The sequence below is a fragment of the Malania oleifera genome, chromosome 11 (assembly GCF_029873635.1).
Source record: "Malania oleifera isolate guangnan ecotype guangnan chromosome 11, ASM2987363v1, whole genome shotgun sequence".
Lineage (NCBI taxonomy): Eukaryota > Viridiplantae > Streptophyta > Magnoliopsida > Santalales > Ximeniaceae > Malania > Malania oleifera.
The window spans coordinates 23,850,155-23,865,869 of NC_080427.1; positions in this window are offsets into that span (position 1 = coordinate 23,850,155).

Sequence of the window (15,715 nt, forward strand, 5' to 3'; positions counted from 1 at the left end):
AGGTTAATAATTCTTTATGCATATTATGGGATTTATACAGGTTGCCATTGTGGTTCTCAAACTAAGGGGCATATAATTTCTAGTAGCATTTAGAAGTAGAAACACCTAAAACTAACCTCCTCGCATGATTTTATCGTCAGTGCCTTCTTCTTCACCTTGGACTCTTCCACTCAAGAATGATTTAGTATAGGTCTCAATGATGTAGGTTGTGGGCTCAAATATTAATATAATATTTTGTAATTGGTTGTTTCAAATGCTACATGGAGGAACTGTTCCTTGCAAGTCTTTCATTTACATTTATGGGTTGAACTTAGGTTTAGGTTAGTACGTATTCTAATGGTAGTAATTGTAACAACTGGAAGAATAATGGTATTTAAATAATAAAAATAAAAGGAAATGGAAATAGGAACAGAAAGAGGCAGCCGACTTCGTCAACGACGTTGCATTTTGGATGGGATAATCCCAAGAAATTTTTTAGGCCTCTTTGATGAACACAGGGGTTTCGTCGACGAGGGTTCTTTAGGATCTCGTCGACAAAGTTCCGTCTCATTGACGAGAAGATACCGAGAGAGGATTTTTGGAAGTCTGAAATTCATCGACGAGGGTTGAGGTTCATCGACGGGTCTTCTTCTTGGCCTCGTCGACGAGATGACGTGGCTCGTTGACGAAGGCCACAGTTTAAATAGACCTAAAATCCATTTTTGGCTGAAATTTTCTACGCGGAACCTCTCTATCTCTTATCCTTCGGTTCCCTACCTTTCTCTCTAAGATATAGGGCCGATTTTCTGCCGGTTCGACGATCTGAACCCACTACGACGCTCCTTGGAAAGTTCTCTGCAAGTCTGCCAGAGCGGATCGTCGGTGGGGCTGAGTTGGAAAACATCTCGAATCCAAGGTAAGACTTTCTACTCAGTATTTGACTATTTGACAGTTGTAGAAAGTGTAGTATGCGTAGAAATACTGAACTTTAGTTCTGGGGAATGTTGTTTTCAAGGTGTTGAACGGGGAACCCTGCGGGTGTGAGACTGTTTGTTTTAGGGGCTTTTCAGGACTCAGGTAAGGGGATAAACTAAGCTAGTATTTTATAAACAATATGCATATTGTTATAACATTTGATTTCAGGAAAATAAATATATTTATATATGCCTTATGTTTGGGAAAATACCGCTGAAAATGATGGTAAGTTAAAAATACGAAAAACCTGTTTAGTGTGGCATGAGTAGAAATTATTATGAAATACTTTTTTCTGAGAATGTGTTGTAGACACCCCATTTTTACCCAGGCCCAATATTATTATCATTATTTTTAATATTATTATTATTTTGCTATTATTATTATTATTTTTATTACTATTATTATTATTATTATTATTATTATTATTATTAGTGTTTTTATTATCTTTATTTTATTATGTTATTATTATTATTATTATTTTGATTTTATTATTATTATTATTATTAATTTTTTATTATTATTATTGTTATTAAATATTTTTAAAATATTATTATTATCACTTTATTATCTTGCTATTGTTATTATTATTATATTACTATTATTATTATTTTATTATCTTTGTTATTTTATTTTAAAATTTCATTTATTATTATTTTATTACCATTTAACTATTATCATATTTACTATTATTATTATTATTATTTATTTTATTTTCATTATTATGATCATTATTATTGTATATATTGTTACCATAAAAGTATGAAGAGAATAAAAATGAAAAAGGAAAAGAAAAGAAGGATTTTTTTTTTAGGGTTGAAAATTTTATAAAAAGGGGGGGCGTTGCACAACACAGCCGGGGGCACACACAGCGCCGGAGGCAACCCTAAAAAAAAAAAAACTGATCTTGCTACAGTTACACGAGCCCTGCGCACCTCTTGACCCTCTGCTCTCTCCAATCTCTCTCTCACCAATTTCTCCCTCTGCAGCCGTGACTCCCACCAGCTTCAATACCAAACCACAGCCCTAATAGCTATCCCGACAATATCTCCACGACCATCGCCTCCGCAAGCCACGAACGCCGCCATCGTACCCACGCCGTCGCCATCGTCGTCGCCCTACGACCACGGCTCTGTCAGTCTGACACCAAGCGGCAGCAGCAACTCAGGTCTCCCCATATCTCCGTTTGGCCACTGCTCATTCACCAGATCCTCCACGGCCCAGCCACAACTTCCAAGTCGCTGCAACACTCCGACGACGCCCACTGCCATAGTTTCCGGAGACACTGCGCTGGTTGTCGTCTCCGGCATCTTCCCCGCTCCTCACCAACCTCTGCTGCAAACAATACCACTGAGGCCCGAGTAAATCTCTGCAACAGAACTCCCCTGCTCTCAGCCATCATCTCCGGCGGCCCAATATAGCAACCACAGTTCCTCTGCCTCACCTCTGCTGCAACCGCACCAGTCAGCCCCCCCCCCCGAAAATTCCCGAGCAGAGCACACCTTCTCCGGCCTTCTGCACCCACCGCTGCACCACTCCAGACCTCCAGCCACACGAGCCCGAGCCACTCCTCCACAGCCACCCGAGCACACCAGCAGCCACCGCAGCGGCCATCCATTCCAGTAGTAGCAGCAAGCCTCCCCGGCAACGACCCAGCCGTCCACAGATCCGAGGCCACGCGCAGCAACCATTGTCACTCACTCCCGTCACCGTCGCCGTCGCTCGCTCCTGTCGCCGTCGGTGTCTCCCGGCTGCACCCCCCTTTGTAAGTCCCTCTGTCTGTATATCTGCAGGCAGACCACAAACACACACATACACATCTGTATACGTAGAATTGTTTATTAGGTTATATTTTGTATATATGCGGGATTGTATATTTATTTTTGCAGGTATTAAATCACTGGTGTATATTCATGTTATTTTTATATTATTATTATTATTATTAATTTGTATGTTATTGTTATTGCAGTGTATGTTTATGTTATGGTATATTCGGAATGTTTTTATTATGGTATTCTATATTTATATTGCATGTTTATTTTATTCACTAGGTTCAGATTATTATGGTGTTCGACATTTATGTTATTCTATTTTTTATATTTATGCTATTATGAAACTATGGTGTATTTATGCTATTGGTATATTTGTATATATTTTCACATATTTGTGTTATTATTAATGTGCGATATATTTATGTTATTGGTATTTTATTGTACATTTAATTTGCATATGTATTATTTTCATTGCCTTAATTGTTTATTGGCATATTTATATTATCATTTAATTGCATGGGTAGTTTGCATATTTATTATAGTGATTGCCTCATATAGTTATTTGCATATTTATATTATTATTGACCGCGCATTTTATTGTGTTTCTATTTTAGATGTTTGCTATGTTTCCTAATTATCACATTTTTTTCCATATTGTATATGTATACATTTGCATAATAGATTTGTAGTTTGAATTATTTCCATAATTTTGTTTGCATGTTCATATATTGTATACTATTTATGGGATTTAATTATTTTTACATTTGTATTGTCATATTTATATATAATATTCGATGTGCGTACCAACATTATTATTATTAGTATCATCATCATCATCATTATTATTATTATTGTGGTAGGAAGCATTATTATAGTATTTTTATATATATGGTATATATTATGGTATTATTACTATGTTTGTGGTTAGTATTACTTATTAGGATATTTTTAGTATTTTAATATATATGGTATTACTTATTATACTGTATATTTATTATTTTTTACTATGGTACTTATTTTTATATTTTAGTATTATTGTTATTATTTTTAAATAATTTCGATTTTCTTTATCCCTATGATTTTATTGCGGGGGTATGAGCCCTCGGGCATCACGTACCCTAAGCTCTGAGGGAACATATATGTATATATTAGCTTTATTTATTTATTATTTTACTTATTTATTTTTTTACATGTATTTATAAATTCATAAAAAGGAGTAATTTCAAGAATTATTAACTTAACTTAGGGATAATTTCAAATTAATTAGGTACCGTTCGTAAGAACGGGCACGTAGGGGGTGCTTGTACCTTCCCCTCGCGTAACCGAACTCCCGACCCCAACTCTAGTAATGTAGACCGATTCTATCCCTAACAGGGTAGTAATCATGTGTTCTAACCGCACTAAAGGTTGGTGGCGACTCCTACACCATATTTTTCTTGAAAATATTAAAATGATTTTTAGTTCGTCGCCCGGGGCACACGCGCTCCCGGGACGCCGCGACATGTGTAAATGATACGGATTTTTATAATGAAAAATCGGTGTATGGACCGAGATTTTTATATGTTCTACCGACGTACGAGCCATGCTATGTATGTGATTTGCCAGCATACGAGCTGAGCTATGTATATGATTTGCCAGCGTACGGACTGAGCTATGAATGTGATTTCCCAACGTATGAGTTGAGCTATGTATATGATTTTTCGGCGTACAGGCCGAGTTATGGATGTGATTTGCCAGCGTACAGGCTTAGCTATGGATATGATTTGCCAGCGTATGGGCGGAGCTATGGTAAAATGTGAAATACCGGCGTATGGGCTGATGATTTTCATGATATACGTATATATGCAAAATGATACGATTGATTTGATAATTAATGATATGAAATATCCACGTATCACAGTTTCAGTATATGTAATATAATATCAAAACCTGGTTGGCTTGGTCTAGGCTAATACTTGCACGGTACCGTTGCTATGTGTCCATGGTCATCGTGATCATGATATCTGTGTTAACGCCGCTGTACGGACTGGTGTGAGATTGGATGGTCGATGTGGTTTTTAAGAAGTGTGTGAACACCCCTGGTGTACGGACCAGGTCTGGCAGACCCATCAGACTTACAGACTGTACTTTTGACTTGACAGTGGTCGGCCAACCATTGTCAGGTCCTGCCTTCAGGCCACACAATCTAGTCATGTGGGGGTAATACAAGACAACTAGCTAACCTACCATGATTATTTTCATATTATGTTATACGAGATGAATTATATTTATGAAAATCATGTATGTTTTGGAATGATTTGAAAATATATGTTTCCCAGATATGATACAGACAGTTATGTTTATGTATGATTTTATATAGAATACAGAAATGCTCATTTTGTCACACACTAGTGTTAGTTTATTTCCCTTACTAAGAGGTGTCCCACCCCAAAATTTTATAAACATTTCAGGAGCCCCTAATAGGAGAGCGGGTAAAGCCCCGCTGATCTAGTACTGTTGTTCTGCCCTTTTAGAAGGGTAAGTGTTTTGATTGGGTCGAATGTATTTTGTGGGGTGGCCCTAATATATCTTTTGGGTTGTGTACTGTGTGTATATAAATACAGTGGATGTAATAATTCTGGTATTATGATGGATGATTTTGTATTTGTGATATTATAATTGCATGTTTCCTGCTGCTTAGGTTTCCGTTATGTGTTCTGATGTATCCCTGGTAACCACAAGACCAGGTGGATTATGATCTATTGAGTTTTGTGATATTGATTTTATTATATTAAAAAAAATGTGAAAATTAAGCAGGTCGTGACAGTTTGGTATCAGAGCCTAGGTTGCTAGGTTCTGTAAACTTTAGAATGCAGCCGAAACAATACCAGAGTATAGGAAATGATTTGAGGTTATTATACAGTCTAGAGGCAGGACTTTCGTGGTAGTTTCTGTGTTTTTCCTAGGGTGACGATTTCAGGAAAACCATAGGAAGCTATTGTCGGATTGTGTTCCTAGAATGTGGGACTAGGGTTAGAAGAAAGTTGGGAATGTAGAATTAGAGATTAGGTTAGATAAGGATAGAAATTCTAAGTTGCGTTTGTTGTTTTTAGGATGGATCAAGGAGGAGGTAGTGCCCATGCGAGCGGCAGTGATGGAGCAGGGCCTTCGGGTGCAACTGGGATCGACTCTGACGCCGTATTACGTAGTGTGGCTCAGCAGGTTATGGATGAGATTGCTAAGAGCTTGATGGAGCAGGGTGGTCCATTTGCAGGCTATGGGTGCACTATAGAAAAGTTTACGAAGATGAATGCTCCGGCGTTCTCAGGTGGAGTTGATCCTATAGCTGCTGAGAACTGGATGCAGGAGACCGAGAAAGTCTTGGCTGTATTGCAGTGTACTGAGGAATAGAGAGTCCTTTTCACCACCTATAGATTGACAGGAGAGGCTGAGAGGTGGTGGACTGCGGTGAGACTACTGGAGCAGCAGAGGGTGACTCCGATAGCCATGACATGGGACTGGTTTAAAGAATTGTTCTTTGATAGATATTTTTCAGCTACTGTTAGGGAGGCTAAGGTAGAAGAATTCCTGAGTCTGAAGCAGGGACAACTATCCGTCTAGTAGTATGCGACGCGTTTCATCGAGCTCTCTCGTTTCGCCCCATATATTGTTCCTGATAAAGTGAAGAAGGTAAGACAACTTGAGAGAGGCTTGAGACGGAATATATTCAAGTAGGTGGTGGTGCTGCGGACCCAGGACTTTGCTGAGTTAGTCGATAGGGCAGCCTTGGCAGAGATTGGTGAGTGGCTGGATGCACAGGAGCAGGGACAGAGGAAGAGATCTGCATCCACAGGTTATCAACAGGGTCATAAGGTTATCAATAGGGTCATAGACCGGGTCAGTGGAGGAGAGGAAACCATGGTAGAGGGTGGAGACAGGAGACTGGAGGATGCGAGGTTCTGGCAGTGCAGGGTCCTCTAGTCTTTCAAACTTGTGGTAGGAGGTACCAGGGAGAGTGTCGAGCTAGTGGTGTGGTCTGCTATCGCTACGGTAGATCGGAGCACATGGTGCGAGACTGCCCTACCCCAAGACCATATCGAGGAGGTTATCAGGCACCACGTGGGGGCTAGCATAGGAATATGGCTCCAGCCAGGGTATTTACTCTGATGCAAAGTAAGGCTGAGACGGTAGGTGACGTGGTGACAGGTATGGTTATTATGCTTTCTTTTAAAATTATTGCATTGTTTGATTCAGGAGCTACACACTCGTTCGTGTCTTTGGGGTGTGTTAAATTATGTAGAGCTGAAACACAACCATTAGATGTTGAATTGTTATTATTTACAGCGACTGGATTTGTAGTGCGATGTAGTAAGGTACTCCGGGGTTGCTCAGTTGATATTCAAGGGGAAATTTTGTCTTCTGATCTGATAGTGTTAGATATGTTTGATGTTATATTCGGCATGGATTGGCTAGCAGCTAATTTTGCTAGCATAGATTGTCGAGCACGAGAAGTGATATTCAGACCTCTAGGATGAGTGGAATATAAGTTCGTAGGGTTGTAGGTGCAATCCCTGCCTCAACTAGTTTTCGCTTTCCAAGCCAGGAGACTACTGCTGAGTGGTTGCCAGGGGTTTATGGCAGTTGTGAAGGAGATGTCAGAGAATGAATTGAAACTTACTAGCACGCCTGTAGTGAAAGAATTTACAGATGTTTTTCCAAATGAATTACCAGGCTTGCCACTTGATCGTGAGGTAGATTTTCCTATTGATCTACTTCTAGGTACAACGCCGATTTCCAAAGCACCTTACTGAATGACACTAGCAGAATTGACAGAATTGAAGGATCAGTTGCAAGATCTGCTTGATAAAGGTTTCATACGACCTAGTGTATCTCCGTGGGGAGCTCTAGTATTATTCATGAAGAAGAAGGATGGGTTTATGAGGATGTGTATAGATTATAGGGAGATTAATAAAGTGATAATCAAGAACAAATATCTTCTACCCCGTATCGACGATTTGTTTAACCAGCTCCAAGGTACACAGGTGTGTTCAAAGATTGACCTCAGATCCGACTATCATCAGGTAAAAGTGAAAGCAGAAGACATCTCGAAGACAGCCTTCAGAAACAGGTACGGGTATGATGAGTTTCTTGTTATACCGTTTGGTTTGACGAATGCTCCTGCGGTATTTATGGACTTGATGAACAGAGTCTTCCACCAATACCTAGACCATTTTGTTGTTGTTTTTATTGATAATTTACTAGTATATTCAAGGAGCTATGAGGAGCATGAGATGCACTTGAGGCAGGTTCTGCAGATGCTTTGGGAAAAGAAGTTGTACGCCAAGTTCAGTAAATGTAAATTCTGGCTTGAGAAGATTGTGTTCTTGGGGCATGTTGTATCCAGGGATGGTATTTCTGTGAATCCTAGTAAGATCGAGGAGGTAGTGAATTGGGCTAGACTGAGGAACGTCTAGGAGATTAAGAGTTTCTTGAGATTAGCTGGGTATTATCGTCGTTTCGTTAAGGGATTCTCAACATTATCAGGGCCTCTAACACGACTAACTAGAAAGAATGTCAAATTTGAGTGAGATGACAGATGTGAGTTGAGTTTCTAGGAATTGAAGTAGAGGCTTGTCACAGCACCAGTATTGGTCATCCCATTAGGGGGTGAGGGTTATGTCATTTACAGTGATGCGTCCTTGAAAGGACTTGGTTGTGTGTTGATGCAGCATGGCAGGGTGGTGGCGTATGCTTCTAGGCAATTGAAAGAATATGAGAAGAACTACCCTACCCATGATCTTGAATTGACTGTAGTAATACACGCATCGAAGATTTGGAGGCATTATCTATATGGCAAGCGGTGTGAGATCTTTTCCGACCACAAGAGTTTAAAGTACTTTTTCACGCAGAAGGAACTGAATATAAGGTAAAGAAGGTGGTTGGAGGTAATTAAGGATTTTGATTGTACCATCAGTTATCACCTAGGGAAAGCAAACATGGTGGCTGATGCGTTGAGTAGGAAGTCCATGGAATCGACGTTGGCTACTATGGAGATCTAGTATCTAATCATGATGGATCTGGAGAGACTCGACATTGAGTTAGTTGAAAGTAGATCTCAAGCTCACATTGCCAGTTTAGTGGTGTAGCCTACTCAGTAAGAAAGAATTAAAGCTGCTCAGAAGGAAGACGCAGAATTAGCAGAGGTGATGGATAGAGTGCAAAGTAGTCTAGGGGAGGAATTCAATGTTGCAGATGACGGCGCTTTGTGGTTCCATTCTAGGTTATGTGTTCCTACCAATGCTAACATCAGAAAGACTATTCTAGAGGAAGCCCACAGATCTTTGTACACAGTTCATCCTTGCAGTACGAAGATGTATAGGGATTTGCGAGAGTCGTTTTGGTGGAGTGGCATGGAGAGAGAGAGAATTGCCGAGTATGTAGCGCAGTGTTTGATGTGCCAGTAGGTAAAAGCTGAGCACCAGAGGCCGGTAGGGCAGTTGCAGCCGTTATTTATCCCAGAGTAGAAGTAGGACCATATATCTATGAATTTTGTGACAGGACTGCCGACGGTGTTACATGGCCAGAATGCCATCTGGGTGATTGTTGACCGTTTGACTAAGACCACCCACTTTTTACCTATTAAGATAAGCTATTCCCTTAACCGTTTGACAAAGATCTACATTCAGGAGATAGTTTGTTCTTATGGGATGCTAGTATCAATTATTTCAGATCGAGACCTGCGTTTTACGTCACGTTTTTGGAGGAGCTTGTAGGAAGCTCTAGGGTCTCAGTTATGATTTAGCACGACATTCCATCCTCAGTCAGATGGGCAGACTGAGAGGACGATACAGATATTGGAGGATATGCTCCGAGCATGCGTATTGGATTTTGGGAGTAGTTGGACTCAGTTTATGTCGTTGGTAGAGTTTGCGTATAATAACAGTTATCAGACTAGCATTGACATGACATCATTTGAGGCTCTATATGGTAGGAGATGTCATTCTCCTTTGTTTTGGGATGAGATGGGTGAACGGCGAGTTGTGGGGCCAGAGCTAGTACAGCAAGCGTGTGATAAAATTTGACTTATCAGAGATAGAATCAGTGTAGCTCAGAGTCGATAGAAAAGTTATGCTGAAAATTGCCACAAGAATCTGGAATTTGATGTGGGTAATCATGTGTTTTTGAAGATAACTCCGTTGAAAGAGGTTATGAGGTTCAGTAAGAAGGGTAAACTTAGCCCTAGGTTCATCAGTCTATTTGAGATTATAGATAAAGTGGGGCTGGTGGCTTATAGGTTAGCTTTACCACTTGTGTTATCCAAAATTCACGTCGTATTCCACGTATCTATGTTGAGCAAATACGTTCCAGACCCTTCTTATATCATTAGTTATGGTGAATTAGAGCTCAGTGATTCACTGGTGTATGAGGAGGTACCAATATAAATTCTAGATAGGAAAGTACAGGAGTTACGTAACAAGAAGATTCCTCAAGTAAAATTTTTGTGGAGGAATCATGCGGTAGAAGAGGCTTCTTGGGAGTCCGAGGAGCAGATGAAGCAAAAGTACCCACAACTATTTCAAGAAGCTTAAGTAGTTAGGTAATATTTCTTTTGCAGGTACATGTAATGGTTTAATTAGTGTAGCATTTTAGTTTTGGTAGAATTTTTATTTTGTATATGTAATCTCCTAGGACTCGGAATATAACCATGGTATTCCTTTGCCATAAGTGAGGGTAAGTAATAAAATAAGTAGACTCTTTTCTTGTTAAGGGATGATGAGTTATGGGAACAATAAATTTCGAGGATGAAATTTTATAAGGAGGGGATAATGTAATGACTCGAAGAATAATGGTAATTAAATAATAAAAAGAAAGGGAAATGGAAACAGGAACAGAAGGAGGCAGCCGACTTCGTCGACGACGTTGCATTTTGGATGGGATAATCCCAAGAAATTTTTCAGGCCTCGTCGACGAACACAGGGGTTTCGTCGACGAGGGTTCTTCAGGATCTCGTCGACGAGAAGATACTGAGATATGATTTTTGGAAGTCTAAAATTCATCGACGAGGGTTGAGGTTCATCAACGAGTCTTCTTCTTAGCCTCGTCGACGAGATGATGTGGCTCGTCGACGAAGGCTACAATTTAAATATGCCTAAAATCCATTTTTGGCCTAAATTTTCTGCGTAGAACCTCTCTCTCTCTCTCTCTCTCTCTCTCTCTCTCTCTCTCTCTCTCTCTCTCTCTCTCTCTCTCTCTCTCTCTCTCTCTCTTATCCTTCGGTTCCCTACCCTTCTCTCTAAGATCTCGGGCCGATTTTTTATCGGTTCGATGATCTGAAGCCATCACGATGCTCCTAGGAAAGTTCTCTACAAAGTCTGCCAGAGCGGATCGTTGGTGGGGCTGAGTTGGAAAACATCCCAAATCTAGGGTAAGACTTTCTACTCAGTATTTGACTATTTGAAAGTTATAAAAAATGTAGTATACGTAGAAATACTGAACTTTAGCTCTAGGGAATGTTGTTTTTCAGGGTGTTAAATAGGGAACCCTGCGGGTGCAGGGCTGTTTGTTTTAGGGTTTTTCAGAACTTAAGTAAGGGGATAAACTAAGCTAGTATTTTATAAACAATATGCATATTGTTATAACATTTGATTTCAGGAAAATAAACATATTTATATATACCTTATGTTTGGTAAAATACCGCTGAAAATGATGGTATGTTAAAAATACAAAAAACCTATTTAGTGTGACATGAGTAGAAATTATTATGAAATACTGTTTTTTAGGAATGTGTTAATGATACAGATTTTTATAATGGAAAACTGGCGTACGGGCCGAGATTTTTATATGTTTTACTAGCGTACGGGCCGTGCTACGTATATGATTTGCCAGCGTACGGGTTGAGCTATGTATATGATTTACCGGCGTATGGGCCGAGCTATGGATGTGATTTTCCAGTGTATGGGCTGAGCTATGGATATAATTTACCGACGTACGGGCCGAGTTTTGGTAAAATGTGAAATACTGGTGTATAGGTCGATGATTTTCATGATATACGTATATATGCAAAATGATACGATTGATTTGATAATTAATGATATGAAATATCCATGTATCACAGTTTCAGTATATGTTATATAATATCAGAACCTGGTTGACTTGGTCTAGGTTAGCACTTGCAAGGTACCTTTGCTATGTGTCCATGGTCATCGTGATCATGATATCTATGTTAATGTCGTTGTATGGAGTAGTGTGAGATTAGATGGTTGATGTGATTTTTAAGAAGTGTGTGAGTGCCCCTGGTGTACGGACCAGGTCTAGCAGACCTATCAGACTTACAGACTGTACTTTTGACTTGACAGTGGTCGGCCAACCATTGTCAGGTCCCGCCTTCGGTCCACACAATCCAGTCATGTGGTGGTAATACATAACAACAGCCAGCTAACCTACCAAGATTGTTTTCATATTATGTTATATGAGATGAATTATATTTATGAAAATCATGTATGTTCTGCAATGATTTGAAAATATATGTTTCCCAGATATGATACATATAGTTATGTTTATGTATGATTTTATATAGAATGCGGAAATACCCATATTGCCACACACTAGTGTTAGTTTATTTCCCTTACTGAGAGGTGTCTCACCCCAAAATTTTATAAACATTTTAGGAGCCCTTGATAGGAGAGCGGGTAAAGCCTCGCTAATCTAGTACTGTTGATCTGCCCTTCTAGAAGGGTAAGTGTTTTGATAGGGTCGTATGTATTTTGTGGGATGACCCTAAGATATCTTTTGGGTTGTGTATTGTGTGTATATAAATACAGTGGATGAAATGCCCCGAATCCTGAATCCCGGGTTCGGCGCGTTATACCTAATAATCCATAATTAACATAACATACGCAGCGGAAAACATAATCATAATCTTCATATAATATAATACCAGAGTTTACTAATTCTGACTATAATCCATAATAAATTATCAATCACCTGCATTTTCATAAATCTACATAACTCCCAAAATAATTCAGTATTTTCACAATCATTCCTTATTCAATAGCCTCAAAACATAAAGACATAAAACTTAAATATTTACTTTCTACAAAAACATCATTAAAATGTTTATACCCTTTTTCTTATATCTCCCAATAATGCTATAAAAACCTCGAGCTCTCTAAGCTCGATCTTGAAGAAATCCTGAAAAAAAATAATTTCATATTCGGGTGAGACACATCTCAGTGAGGGAAGAAACCATATATTAAAACAGTGTGTAGCCAACATGAGTTTATATATAACATAATATTCAACATTTGAAAATCTTTAACATAATTTCTGAAATCATTCCCTCATCCTAATCAAACACATGCAAATGTTTAACCCACGAGATTACCTGATGATAGGGGTGATTACCCGCCCATACAAGTAGCACCCCTCTGCTATGATATTTAGGCAACCCAAAGGTCGCAGTTAAAGCATACCAGGGCACTCACCTTACTTAGTAAGCCCTCAAGTGATAAATTAATCTCGTACTCACACCGTTCAACAATAGCTTATCAGAAAAGGCCCTGAGGATAGGGAAATCTACTCGCCCATACAAGTAGGTTCTCTCTGCCTTAATACATTATATGGCTACTGTCACATCTCTAACTACTAGTGCACTTGCCTTACTCAGCAAGCCCTCAGGCGAAAGGTATGCCTCGCCCAATTGTAACATGTTCTACATACATACATACTTCTATTATCATAATACATCATTCTTTTCTGTCATTATACATTCATGCACATTCATTCCTGTTCATAACTTAACTTTGCATTTCATTTCACTTTAAGTGACTCTTTCCCATTTATATCATTTACCTTTGTCATTTCATTTCATTGCCATTTCATCGTCATTTCATTGCATAACATTTCATTTCATTTCATTACTTCGTACTACAATTGGTCTTTAGCCATCATCAGTTAGTCTACGTAGAAACATGTTAGATCTGCTAACACAACTCCTTGTAGCTGTCATCAATTAGTCTACACAGAAGTGTGCTAGATCTGTAACATGACTGTCTTTCAGCTGTCTTACATTTACAAAATTGCATTTAACATACACAGACAACATTGTCCATATCATATTTTATCCTCATTGTTTTACTTACTTAGCTTGCATCTCATACATTTAACATATAATTTGCACAGATTCTTATGCCACACAATTTAGTAATAAAATTCATACATATTTCTCATAAAATAAGCCAACCAACATTTAACATTTACATACTCAAAATACACTTCATTTCTTACATAATTCCTTAGAAAATTCCTTTCACTTTCGTTTGTTTACTTTCACACATACATAACTATATCGACAATCCTAAGCTCAGAAAACATAAATTTCATGGCTGGCATTTTAAACCCACATAAAAAAAATATATACATAAATAACACATGTTCATTTTTAATTCATGAAAAACCTGATTTAATATATAAATTTCTCCCTTACCTGGTTTCTTGAACTATGTCAACAGGGATTCCGAAAAATACCTGTGACGCTCACCCGGACCCTGAAATTAAATTCCTAATTCTAATAAATTTTTCTTGAATAAAATATTATTTAAATATTTTCTAGAGCCATAATTCCTAAATAAATAATAATACCTTTAAATTTAGCCAATTTGCCAAATTTTCCAAATCCCACTCTCGCTTTGGAGTAGGGCCTAAAAAATTCCAATTGAAAAATTACATACGCCAAAATGACGATGACAATGACTAGGACCCCGTGGTGGTGTCCGTTCATTGATTTAACCACATATTAACGGCAAAATTAAGAAAATGGGGAAAATTTACCTTTCCCTAGGAGCAGTGCCTAAGCCATTCTCATGAAAAATCCGCTCTAGTAGAAATGTCAGCAGCGGAACCAGGATTTCAACGGCACCTTCCGTTTCCTGATCCGTCACAAACTCGCCGAGTAATTGAGAGAAGGAGAGAGACGGAGACGGAGGTGCTTGGATGCAGGTAATATATTCAGGCCGGGGTGGGGGGGGGGGGCGTGTTTGCACCTCCGATCCTTCTGCAGACTTCTTCTTCTTCTTTCTTCTTTACTTTTACTTTTACTTTATATATAAATATATATATATATATATATATATATATATTATAATAACTTATTTATATATATCATTCTAATTAGTTTTTTTTTAAATCCAATGTAAAAATATTTAATTTAATAATTAATTATTTAATTATTTAATTCATCTTAATTTAATTTAATTTTTTTAATTTTTAATTTTTTTTCTTTTTCCCACGCCATTCCTTTTATTTATTTATCTGTTATTTTTTTTTATATTTTTTTTCCAATTATTTTAATCCTTTAAAATTTTCGGGTTTTTATAGTGGATGTAATAACTCTGGTATTGTCATGGATGATTTTTTATTTATGATATTATGATTGTATGTTTCCTACTGCTTAGGCTTCCGTTATGTGTTCTGATGTATCCCTGATACCCACAGAATCAGGTGGATTATGATCTGCTGAGTTTTGTGATATTGATTTATTATATAAAAAAAATGTGGAAATTAAGCAGATCGTCATAGTAATTATGTGACCTAAATAAACCTAGGTTAAAACAAAATGTTAGTAGCAATTCCAACCTATAGAGATAGGAACCCTATTTCTACAACTTTGCTTCTTGTCACTTATCGAGCATCAGATCTTCAAACTTGCACATGATGACATCAATAGTTATTGTTCTTCTTTTATTTATTTCTATTTAGTTTGGCCTAAAATGGAAGGACACTTTGTGGTGTGGTTTAATATTTTGTTTCTTCTTTATAGAGTTAATGTATGTTTAAATCATGCAAGCACAATCTCTTGTTTATTCTTATTATTGAAATTATACATGGTTATGGAATACAAAGTTATATTTGTGCTCTAATTTATAGACACATGTTGATCAATATTTATCATTGTGTTTGTTTAGTGTGATACCCAAGAGGGGAGGGTGAATTAAACTTCATATAAAAATCAATTT